Raw genomic sequence first — 11002 nt, forward strand, 5'->3', positions numbered from 1 at the left:
CATCAGTGGCCCTACATTCTTGTCCGTCTGCTGTGCTATACTATCGGGCCGTGATCACCTGGGCGGTGATCACGGGTATATACTTATATACTACATACATGACACATGTGATGACTAAAGTCGGGTCGGCTCGTAGGAGTACCCGCAAGTGGATCTTTGTGGCGGAGCGACAGGGCAGGTTGAGACCGCCTAGGTGAGAGGTGGGCCTGGCCCTGGTCGGCGTTCGCGGATACTTAACACGCTTAACGAGATCTTGGTATTTGATCTGAGTCTGGCCATTTGGTCTATACGCACTAACCATCTACGCGGGAGTAGTTATGGGTATCCCGGCGTCGTGGTATCAGCCGAAGCCTTCTTGACGTCAGCGACTGAGTGGCGCGCGCCGGATTGGACTGGAACGCCACTAGGCTAGGTCTGCTTCCGGCCGCGTACGCAACGTGCAGGTGTGCATAGGGCGATGGGCCCAGACCCCTGCGCGCTTAGGATTAGACCGGCGTGCTGACCGCTCTGTTGTGCTTAGGTGGGGCTGCGACGCGTTGATCTTACGAGGCCGGGCATGACCCAGAAAAGTGTGTCCGGCCAAATGGGATCGAGCGTGTTGGGTTATGTGGTGCACCCCTGCAGGGAAGTTTATCTATTCGAATAGCCGTGTCCCTCGGTAAAAGGACGACCCGGAGTTGTACCTTGACCTTATGACAACTAGAACTGGTTACTGAATAAAATACACCCTTCCAAGTGCCAGATACAACCCGGTGATCGCTCTCTAACAGGGCGACGAGGAGGGGATCGCTGGGTAGGATTATGCTATGCGATGCTACTTGGAGGACTTCAATCTACTCTCTTCTACATGCTGCCAGATGGAGATGTCCAGAAGCGTAGTCTTCGACAGGACTAGCTATCCCCCTTTTATTCTGGCATTCTGCAGTTCAATCCACTGATATGCCCCTTTCCACATATACCCATGCATATGTAGTGTAGCTCCTTGCTTGCGAGTACTTTGGATGAGTACTCACGGTTGCTTCTCTCCCTCTTTGCCCCCTTTCCTTTCTATCTGGTTGTCACAACCAGATGCTGGAGTCCCGGAGCCAGACGCCACCGTCGACGAAGACACCTACGACACTGGAGGTGCCTACTACTACGTGCAGCCCACTGACGACGATCAGGAGTAGTTAGGAGGATCCCAGGCAGGAGGCCTGCGCCTCGTTCGATCTGTATCCCAGTTTGTGCTAGCCTTCTTAAGGCAAACTTGTTTAACTTATGTCTGTACTCAGATATTGTTGCTTCCGCTGACTCGTCTGTGATCGAGCACTTGTATTCGAGCCCTCGAGGCCCCTGGCTTGTATTATGATGCTTGTATGACTTATTAGAGTTGTGTTGTGATATCTTCCCGTGAGTCCCTGATCTTGATCGTACACATTTGCGTGCATGATTAGTGTACGGTCAAATCGGGGGCGTCACAAGTTGGTATCAGAGCCGACTGCCTGTAGGAATCCCCCTTTCCACACTCCTTGGCCGAAGTCGAGTCTAGACATTACAAAACTTTTACTAACATGGCTGTGTGTCTTACGGGCCCACGTCGCCATTGGGTGGTACTAGGATCTTTTACTCCTCGACTTTTACTCTGGGACTCTGAACTCTCTTCTACTCGGGTTAAACGAATTTACTAACTCTAACACTAGGATCCCGTGACCGCATTCACCCCAAAGTTGGATAAACCATAGTTGTTTCTTAGAGTAGTATTTTGAACAATTCACACACTGTCATTTGACTCCTTTGAAACGTCTTTGCTTTCAGATGGAACCCACGAGGCAGGTCGTTCGCCACACGACGGCCATTGGTGCCTCGGGATCACCTGCTGTGCTAGCTGAGATGATGACCTATCTGGGTTATCGCTGGCACCCTGAGTACACCGTCTACGAGGAGTACCAGGACTTTAACCAGGAGCAGTACCGTGCCATCATCCACCTCTACTCTCGGGAGTATGACTCCACTACTGTGCTGCACACCGCACATGGTGTTGGTGTGACCATCGATATGGCTGTCCACGATGCTGCCTATGCTGCTCTGACACGTCTTCGTGGAGAGTATCGGGAGTTGGACACCTCCCCTTTCAGGCACATTGCTATCGCATCCAATGATGGTGCGGAGGGATACTATACTGCCGCCTACTCCACGGTCACCCGAGAGCCCTTCTAACATCAGAACCTGGTTCTGCATGCTGATGGTCTGGATCGAGCTAACCGAGCTCTTCGCCACGAGATGTACACCACCCGTCAGCACCTTTACCGTGCTCTGACGCTGCTGCACCCCTTTGTCCGATCTGGACAGGTACCGCGTACTGCGATCTACCCAGCTAGGACCGTGATGCCCCACGGTGTCGGTTGGCCAGAGGTGGGAGGCTACTCTCCCGCACTTGGTCCTCTTCTGCCACCTGAGCGTCGGGCTCTGCACCTGAGTATCCGCGGCCCCCAGTCTGCTGACGTGGAGGGCTATCCGTTGCCTCACTACCAGCTGTCGGGCTACGATTACCTCCACAGTACCTCTTGGGACTGATGTAGGCTTGCTTGTAGTGTTAGATGCATTCGCCGCGAGCCTGTGTGCCGCCTATGTTGTTTTAGTCTAGGTACTGAACTCTGTGTACTGAACTCTATGCATGCCCACTTTTGTAAGTTATGCCGACTACTATGTAGTAGCTATCGTGCTCCTTTCATTATGCATGTTTCATCATGAATGATTCTTGTCTTTGCAAATATTTCTCAATGCTGAACTACCCCTATTATATATTAGCAGGATGGTTAGACCAGGTGGTCGTGGTCGTGGTGGCGATGCCCCACCACCACCTGAGTACATGGCTGGTATGATCCAACAGTTTGAACTGAACCGCCAGTTCATGGAAAATATGATGGCTCAGTTTCCTCGCCCCAATATGAACCAGCAGCCAGCCCAAGTGACTCTTCAAGATTTCATACGCCTCAACCCCACCATCTACCGCAGCTCAACTCAGCCTCTGGATGCTGATGACTGGCTCCGTGACATCACCTATGAGATGGAGTCTGCTGATGTAGCCCCTGCCAGCTATGTCACCTTTGCTTCCTTCTTCTTGAAGGGACCCGCAACTCAATGGTGGGACAGCCACAGGCGTACTCTGCCAGCTGGAACAATCATCACATGGCCAGACTTCCAAGCTGCTTTCCGTGCCCGCTTCATTCCTCAGGGAGTCATGGACCGGAAGAAGCGTGAGTTCCGCAACCTCACCCAAGGCAACAAAACTGTCGAAGCTTATCAGCGGGAGTTTCTGGACTTGTCTCGCTATGCTGAAGAGGACATTGCAACTGATGCACGCTGACAGGAGAAGTTCCGTGATGGCCTTCAAGCTGACATCAAGCTCGCACTTCTAGTGCACGACTTTGCTGATTTCGCCACCTTGGTGAACAAGGCCATCAATGTCGAAACTGGTCTGCAGGAATACCAGAGCTCTCACAGGCGCAACCGTGACACGGGCTCATCTTCGGGCTCGCCCGCACAGAAGCGTAAGATATGGATCCCGAACAGCATGTACCGTCCAAATGCATCTACCCCAAGGCAGACCTATGCTGCACCTCGTCTGCCTCCACCACCATCTAGGCAGTCAAGACTTCCAGCTCCACCATCCCAAGCTCCTGTTCCCACTCCGAATAATGGCTTGTGCTTCAGGTGTGGTCAACCAGGACACCGTGCTAGAGAATGCAACCAGAACCAGAATCAACTGGCCCTTCCAGCAACTGGCCGTGGTAACAATCAGCCCCGCAACAACAATGCTAAGTCTTATGGTCGTGCTCATGCCAACCACGTTGATCTCAACGAAGCTCAAGACCAGCCTGCTACTGTGATGTGTACACTCCTCGTAAATTCAGTACCAGCATCCGTTTTATTTGATACAGGTGCATCGCATTCATTCATGTCAGAAGATTTTGCATACAAGCACGACGTTAAATGTGAGGAGATGAACACCTCTGTATTGGTCAAAACCCCCGTGGGACAGTGTCAAACCTCCTTGGTTGGCATCGATGTCCCCGTGGAAATCGAAGGTCTGGAATTCTATGCCTCTCCCATTATCCTGAAGTCGTCTAACATCGACCTCATTTTGGGTATGGATTGGCTGAAAGCGCATACTGCTTCTATAGTTTGCGCCACTAAAACCGTCCATCTGCTACACCCTTCAGATGAAATAGTTGCTTACCAAACTAATCTGGTGCAAAATGCCGAGGCAAGGCTCTATGCATTGAATGCATTGAACGCTGCACCACTCGAGGGCATTGAAAACATTCCCGTCGTGCGTGAATTCCTCGACGTCTTCCCTGAAGAACTTCCAGGGATTCCCCCTGCTAGAGCTGTCGAATTCGTCATCGACTTGAAACCAGGCACCACTCCTATAGCCAAGCGACCCTACAAAATGCCGCCGCATGAACTCCTTGAGCTTAAGGAGGAAATCGACAAATCTCTTCGCAAAGGATTCATTCGCCCTAGTTGCTCTCCTTGGGGAGCACCTTCTCTCTTTGTCAAGAAGAAGGATGGGACTAACCGATTGGTTCAAGACTACCGTCCTATAAACCAAGCTACCATTCAGAATAAATACCCCCTTCCTCGGATCAATGATCTGTATGATCAACTGGCGGGTTCGTCAGTGTTCTCTAAGCTCGACTTAAGGTTGGGCTACCACCAGATCCGTGTTCGCGAGGAGGATATCCCAAAGACCGCCTTCGTGACTCGCTATGGTTCATACGAGTACACCGTCATGTCTTTCGGTTTAACCAATGCTCCAGCCACCTTCTCTCGTCTGATGAACTATATATTCATGGATTACCTCGACAAGTTCGTCGTGGTTTATCTGGATGATATCCTGGTATTTTCCAAGAACGAAGAAGAACATGCTGAACATCTTCGACTTGTGCTGGAAAAGCTACGAGAGCATCAACTATATGCCAAGTTCTCCAAATGTGAATTCTGGCTACCGGAAGTAACCTATCTTGGGCATGTCATCTCTAAGGATGGTATTGCCGTCAACCCCGAGCGAGTTCAGGCTATTCTTGATTGGACTCCCCCCAAGAACGTTAAGCAAGTCAGAAGTTTTCTCGGTCTCGCCAGCTATTGCCGTCGATTCGTCGAGAACTTCTCCAAGATCGCCAGGCCTCTGACTAACCTGTTGCATAAGGGCGTCAAGTTCCAATGGACAGACAAATGTCAGGAAAGTTTCCAGGCACTCAAAGACAAGTTGACTTCTGCTCCAGTTCTAGCTCCACCTGATACTAAGAAGGACTTTGTCATTTACTGCGACGCTTCCCGTCAAGGATTAGGCTGTGTCCTAATGCAAGACCGCAAAGTGATTGCTTATGCCTCTCGGCAATTGCGACCTCACGAAGAGAACTACCCAGTTCACGACCTCGAACTTGCTGCTGTCATTCATGCGCTGAAGCAGTGGCGACATTACCTTCTCGGTAATCGTTGCGAGATCTTCACTGACCACCAAAGTCTGAAGTATCTGTTTACTCAGCCAGATCTGAACCTCCGTCAACAGAGATGGATGGAGCTTGTTGCAGACTTTTACTTGGGTATTTCCTATACGCCAGGCAAGGCTAATGTAATGGCTGATGCCTTGAGCCGCAAGTCTTACTGCAACCACCTCCAGGTTCATAAAGTTCAGCCCTCGCTTGTTGAAGAATTCAGGAAGCTGAACCTCCATATTGTTCCTCCGGGTGCACTCGCTCCCCCTCCTAAGGAGTTTGGCAAGGTGAACCTCCACGTTGTTACCCAGGGTTCCCTCAATACCCTAGTTGCTAAACCAGATCTCGTGGATAGCATCAAAAGGCTACAGAGGTATGACTCTGAAGCCCACAAGATTAAGCGCTACCTCGCAGAAGGAAAGCCCTCATTCTTCACCATTGCTGAAGATGGCACCCTATACTTCAAGGGCCGCCTAGTGGTGCCATGTGCAGAGAAAAACCTGGATATGCCTCAGGAAGTTATGAAAGAAGCTCATGATACGCCTCTATGTATCCATCCTGGTAGTACAAAGATGTACCAAGACATCCGTCAGAGATTCTGGTGGTCTAATATGAAGCAAGAAATTGCTCGATATGTTGCTGAGTGTGACATTTGCCGTCGTATCAAAGCAGAACATCAAAGGCCTGCTGGAACTCTGCAACCTATCTCTATTCCTGAATGGAAATGGGACCATGTTGAGATGGACTTCGTCACTGGATTTCCCAAGTCACAGAAAGGTAATGATGCTATTCTTGTCGTCATTGACCGGCTTTCCAAAGTTGCACATTTTCTGGCGGTCAAAGAAACGATCACTGCTAGTCAGTTGGCAACGCTCTATATGTCCAGGATTGTTTCACTCCACGGTATTCCATTGGTTATCAGCTCAGACCGTGGCAGCTTATTCACTTCAAGATTCTGGGCAAGTTTCCAAGAAGCTATGGGAACTCATCTGTCATTCAGTACCGCGTTTCATCCTCAATCGCAAGGGCAAGTTGAACGCGTCAACCAAGTTCTCGAAGACATGCTTCGAGCTTGTGTTATTTCCTTCGGCAAGAAATGGGAGGAATCTCTCCCGTATGCTGAGTTCTCTTATAATAATAGCTATCAAGCTAGTCTGAAGATGGCCCCCTTCGAAGTGTTATATGGACGAAAGTGCCGAACCCCTCTGAACTGGTCAGAAACTGGGGAACGTCCACTCTTTGGTCCGGATATTATCCAAGATGCCGAAGAACAAGTCCGCATTATCCGTGAGAATCTCAAGACTGCTCAGTCACGTCAAAAGAGTCAGTATGACCGTCATCATAAAGACATGGTCTATCAACCTGGCGAAAAGGCTTATCTTCGAGTCACACCTATGAAGGGTGCTCACCGCTTCGGGATCAAGGGCAAACTAGCTCCTCGCTATATTGGCTCATTCACTATTCTCGAAAGGCGTGGAAAAGTGGCATACCAACTGGAGCTACCGCCGAACCTTTCTCAGGTTCACGATGTGTTCCATGTGTCACAGCTCCGCCGTTGCTTCAAGGACCCAATCCGAGCTGTGGATCACGAAGTGCTCGAATTGCAGCAAGACCTCTCCTATAAGGAGCATCCGGTCCGCATTCTCGACCAAGCTGAACGCCGCACACGTCAGAAGGCGATCAAGTTTCTCAAAGTCCAGTGGTCGCACCATTCTGAAGATGAGGCCACTTGGGAACGAGAGGATCGTCTGCGCGAAGAATACCCCGCACTGTTTCCTTCTACCTCCTAAATCTCGGGACGAGATTTCTTGTAGTGGAGGAGATTTGTAACGCCCGGATAATCATGCTACAGTAATCTCATGCTAATCTTGCCACGTCACCTCCGTTACTGTTGCTAACCTCGCAGCATTTCGAAACGGAGTCAAATTCAAATTTAAAATTAAATCAAACGATAAAAGTTTTCAAACATCAAAACAAAAATGTTCGGTGGGTGCCAAATAATACACTTGTAATTATTGTGGAGAAAACTCCTTTTTGGAAAATGCCTAAGTATTTTAAAATGGATTAAAAGGTGAAAGAAAATAAATAAAAGAAAATGCAAAACAAAACAGAAAACAAAAAAAGGAAACAAAAGCCCCCCCCACTGGACCTGGCCCAACTGGGCCAAACCCCAGCCGCCCGAATGGGCCGGCCCACCCCTCTCCCCTTATCTACCCCCACCCCCGCCGACACCCCCACCCCCGAAATATCCCCCCCTCCTCTGCCTCCCCCGATCTGGATCGAGGAGGCGCTCGACCCCGCCGCCACTGGAGGCCGTCGCCGTCGCGCTCGACCCGGCGCCGCCTCGCCCTCGCCGGAGCACGCCCCCGCCGGCCTGCTTCCCCCTTCTCCGCCTCGCCCGTCATCCCCGTCACCCTCCCCGCGCCCCGCTGCCAGACCCCCTACGGCCACAGTGAGCACCGCCGCGCCTCGCCCCTCCTCTCTCTCCCTCGCCCCCTCTCCTCTTGGTCACCGCCGCCCCGCTCGCGCTCCGGTGCGCCCAGACGCGCCCCCGCCACGCCTGGCCACGCACCGCGCTTGCCCCGACCGCGCGCCCGCGACGACCTCGCGCCGCAAGCCCCCCCTTTCCCCCGTGCGCCCCGCGCCCGAGCTCCGGACGGGCTCGCGTTCGCCGCGCTCCTCTCCGTGCCGCCCTGCCCGCGGGCTGTGCCGCCGCCGTCCCGCTCCAGCCACTCCGGCCCCGACGCCCTTCCCTCCTTCGGCGACCCCGCCCGCACGCCCGCAGCCTCGCCTCCGCCGTTCGCCTCTGCTCTGCCCGCGCTGCTCCGCCGCTCCGGTGGCTCGTCGGAGTCCCGCCTCCCCTGGCCCTGGCCGCTGGCGCCGGCGTGCGCCGTGCGCGCCCAGCGCCCCGCCCCGTTGCTCGCCCGTAACCCGCAGTGCCCCCTGGGCCACTGCCAGTGGGCCTCGCCCCCTCTGGGCCACTGCCAGGTGGGCCTCGCCCCACCTGAGCCACTGCCCACTGGGCCTGACCCCCCTGGCCCAATGACAAACGGGCCCCAGCGCCCCAGAACGTTTACAAAATAATAATAATAATAATAATAATAATAATAATAAATAATAAAATAAAAATAAAAATAAATAAATAATAATAATAATAAATAAATTAATAAAAATTAATAAATAAAGAATATAAAAATAAAACTAATTTTAATTAATTAATTAATTAATTAACTAAACTAATTAAGTTAATTAATCCTGTTTAAATTAATTAAACAGTAATTATTTAGCTAAACACTAATTAACCTAAACAGAGAATGACAGGTGGGTCCCACTGGACCCACATGTCAGTTTGACTTAGTCAACCCCTGTTGACTGCTGATGTAAGCATGACATCATGCTGATGTCATAAATCCAAATTTCGAATTAAATTAAATAATTAATTAAATTCCAGAAATTAATAAAATCTTTAGAAAATCATATCTTTTAATCCGTAACTCGGATTAAAATGTTTTCAACATGAAAGTTGCTCAGAACGACGAGATGAATCCGAATACGGAGTCCGTTCGTCCACCACACCTCCCTAACCTATCGAACTAGCAACTTTCCCCCTTCGGTCCGTCTGTCCGAAAACGCGAAACATCGGGAATACTTCCCGGATGTCCCCCCCCCCTTCGCCGGTACCACCTACTGTCGCGTTAGGACACACCTAGCACCGCTCATTGTCATGTCACGCATCGCATGCTTATGTTTGCATTGTATTTACTGTTTCTTCCCCCTCTTCCCTCCGGTAGACTACGAGACCGACACTGCTGCTGCCCAGTTCGACTACGGAGTCGACGACCCCTCCTACTTGCCAGAGCAACCAGGCAAGCCCCCCCCCCTTGATCACCAGATATCGCCTATTCTTCTCTATACTGCTTGCATTAGAGTAGTGAAGCATGTTACTGCTTTTCGATATCCTATCCTGATGCATAGCCTATCCTTGCTACTACTGTTGATACCTTTACCTGCAATCCTACATGCTTAGTATAGGATGCTAGATTTCCATCAGTGGCCCTACATTCTTGTCCGTCTGCTGTGCTATACTATCGGGCCGTGATCACCTGGGCGGTGATCACGGGTATATACTTATATACTACATACATGACACATGTGATGACTAAAGTCGGGTCGGCTCGTAGGAGTACCCGCAAGTGGATCTTTGTGGTGGAGCGACAGGGCAGGTTGAGACCGCCTAGGTGAGAGGTGGGCCTGGCCCTGGTCGGCGTTCGCGGATACTTAACACGCTTAACGAGATCTTGGTATTTGATCTGAGTCTGCCCATTTGGTCTATACGCACTAACCATCTACGCGGGAGTAGTTATGGGTATCCCGGCGTCGTGGTATCAGCCGAAGCCTTCTTGACGTCAGCGACTGAGTGGCGTGCGCCGGATTGGACTGGAACGCCACTAGGCTAGGTCTGCTTCCGGCCGCGTACGCAACGTGCAGGTGTGCATAGGGCGATGGGCCCAGACCCCTGCGCGCTTAGGATTAGACCGGCGTGCTGACCGCTCTGTTGTGCTTAGGTGGGGCTGCGACACGTTGATCTTACGAGGCCGGGCATGACCCAGAAAAGTGTGTCCGGCCAAATGGGATCGAGCGTGTTGGGTTATGTGGTGCACCCCTGCAGGGAAGTTTATCTATTCGAATAGCCGTGTCCCTCGGTAAAAGGACGACCCGGAGTTGTACCTTGACCTTATGACAACTAGAACTGGATACTGAATAAAATACACCCTTCCAAGTGCCAGATACAACCCGGTGATCGCTCTCTAACAGGGCGACGAGGAGGGGATCGCCGGGTAGGATTATGCTATGCGATGCTACTTGGAGGACTTCAATCTACTCTCTTCTACATGCTGCCAGATGGAGATGTCCAGAAGCGTAGTCTTCGACAGGACTAGCTATCCCCCTTTTATTCTGGCATTCTGCAGTTCAGTCCACTGATATGCCCCTTTACACATATACCCATGCATATGTAGTGTAGCTCCTTGCTTGTGAGTACTTTGGATGAGTACGCTCCTTGCTTGCGAGTACTTTGGATGAGTACTCACGGTTGCTTCTCTCCCTCTTTGCCCCCTTTCCTTTCTATCTGGTTGTCACAACCAGATGCTGGAGTCCCGGAGCCAGACGCCACCGTCGACGAAGACACCTACGACACTAGAGGTGCCTACTACTACGTGCAGCCCGCTGACGACGATCAGGAGTAGTTAGGAGGATCCCAGGCAGGAGGCCTGCGCCTCGTTCGATCTGTATCCCAGTTTGTGCTAGCCTTCTTAAGGCAAACTTGTTTAACTTATGTCTGTACTCAGATATTGTTGCTTCCGCTGACTCGTCTGTGATCGAGCACTTGTATTCGAGCCCTCGAGGCCCCTGGCTTGTATTATGATGCTTGTATGACTTATTTATGCATTAGAGTTGTGTTGTGATATCTTCCCGTGAGTCCCTGATCTTGATCGTACACATTTGCGTGCATGATTAGTGTA

Source organism: Aegilops tauschii, chromosome 3, assembly GCF_002575655.3.
Source record: "Aegilops tauschii subsp. strangulata cultivar AL8/78 chromosome 3, Aet v6.0, whole genome shotgun sequence".
Taxonomy (NCBI): Eukaryota; Viridiplantae; Streptophyta; class Magnoliopsida; order Poales; family Poaceae; genus Aegilops; species Aegilops tauschii.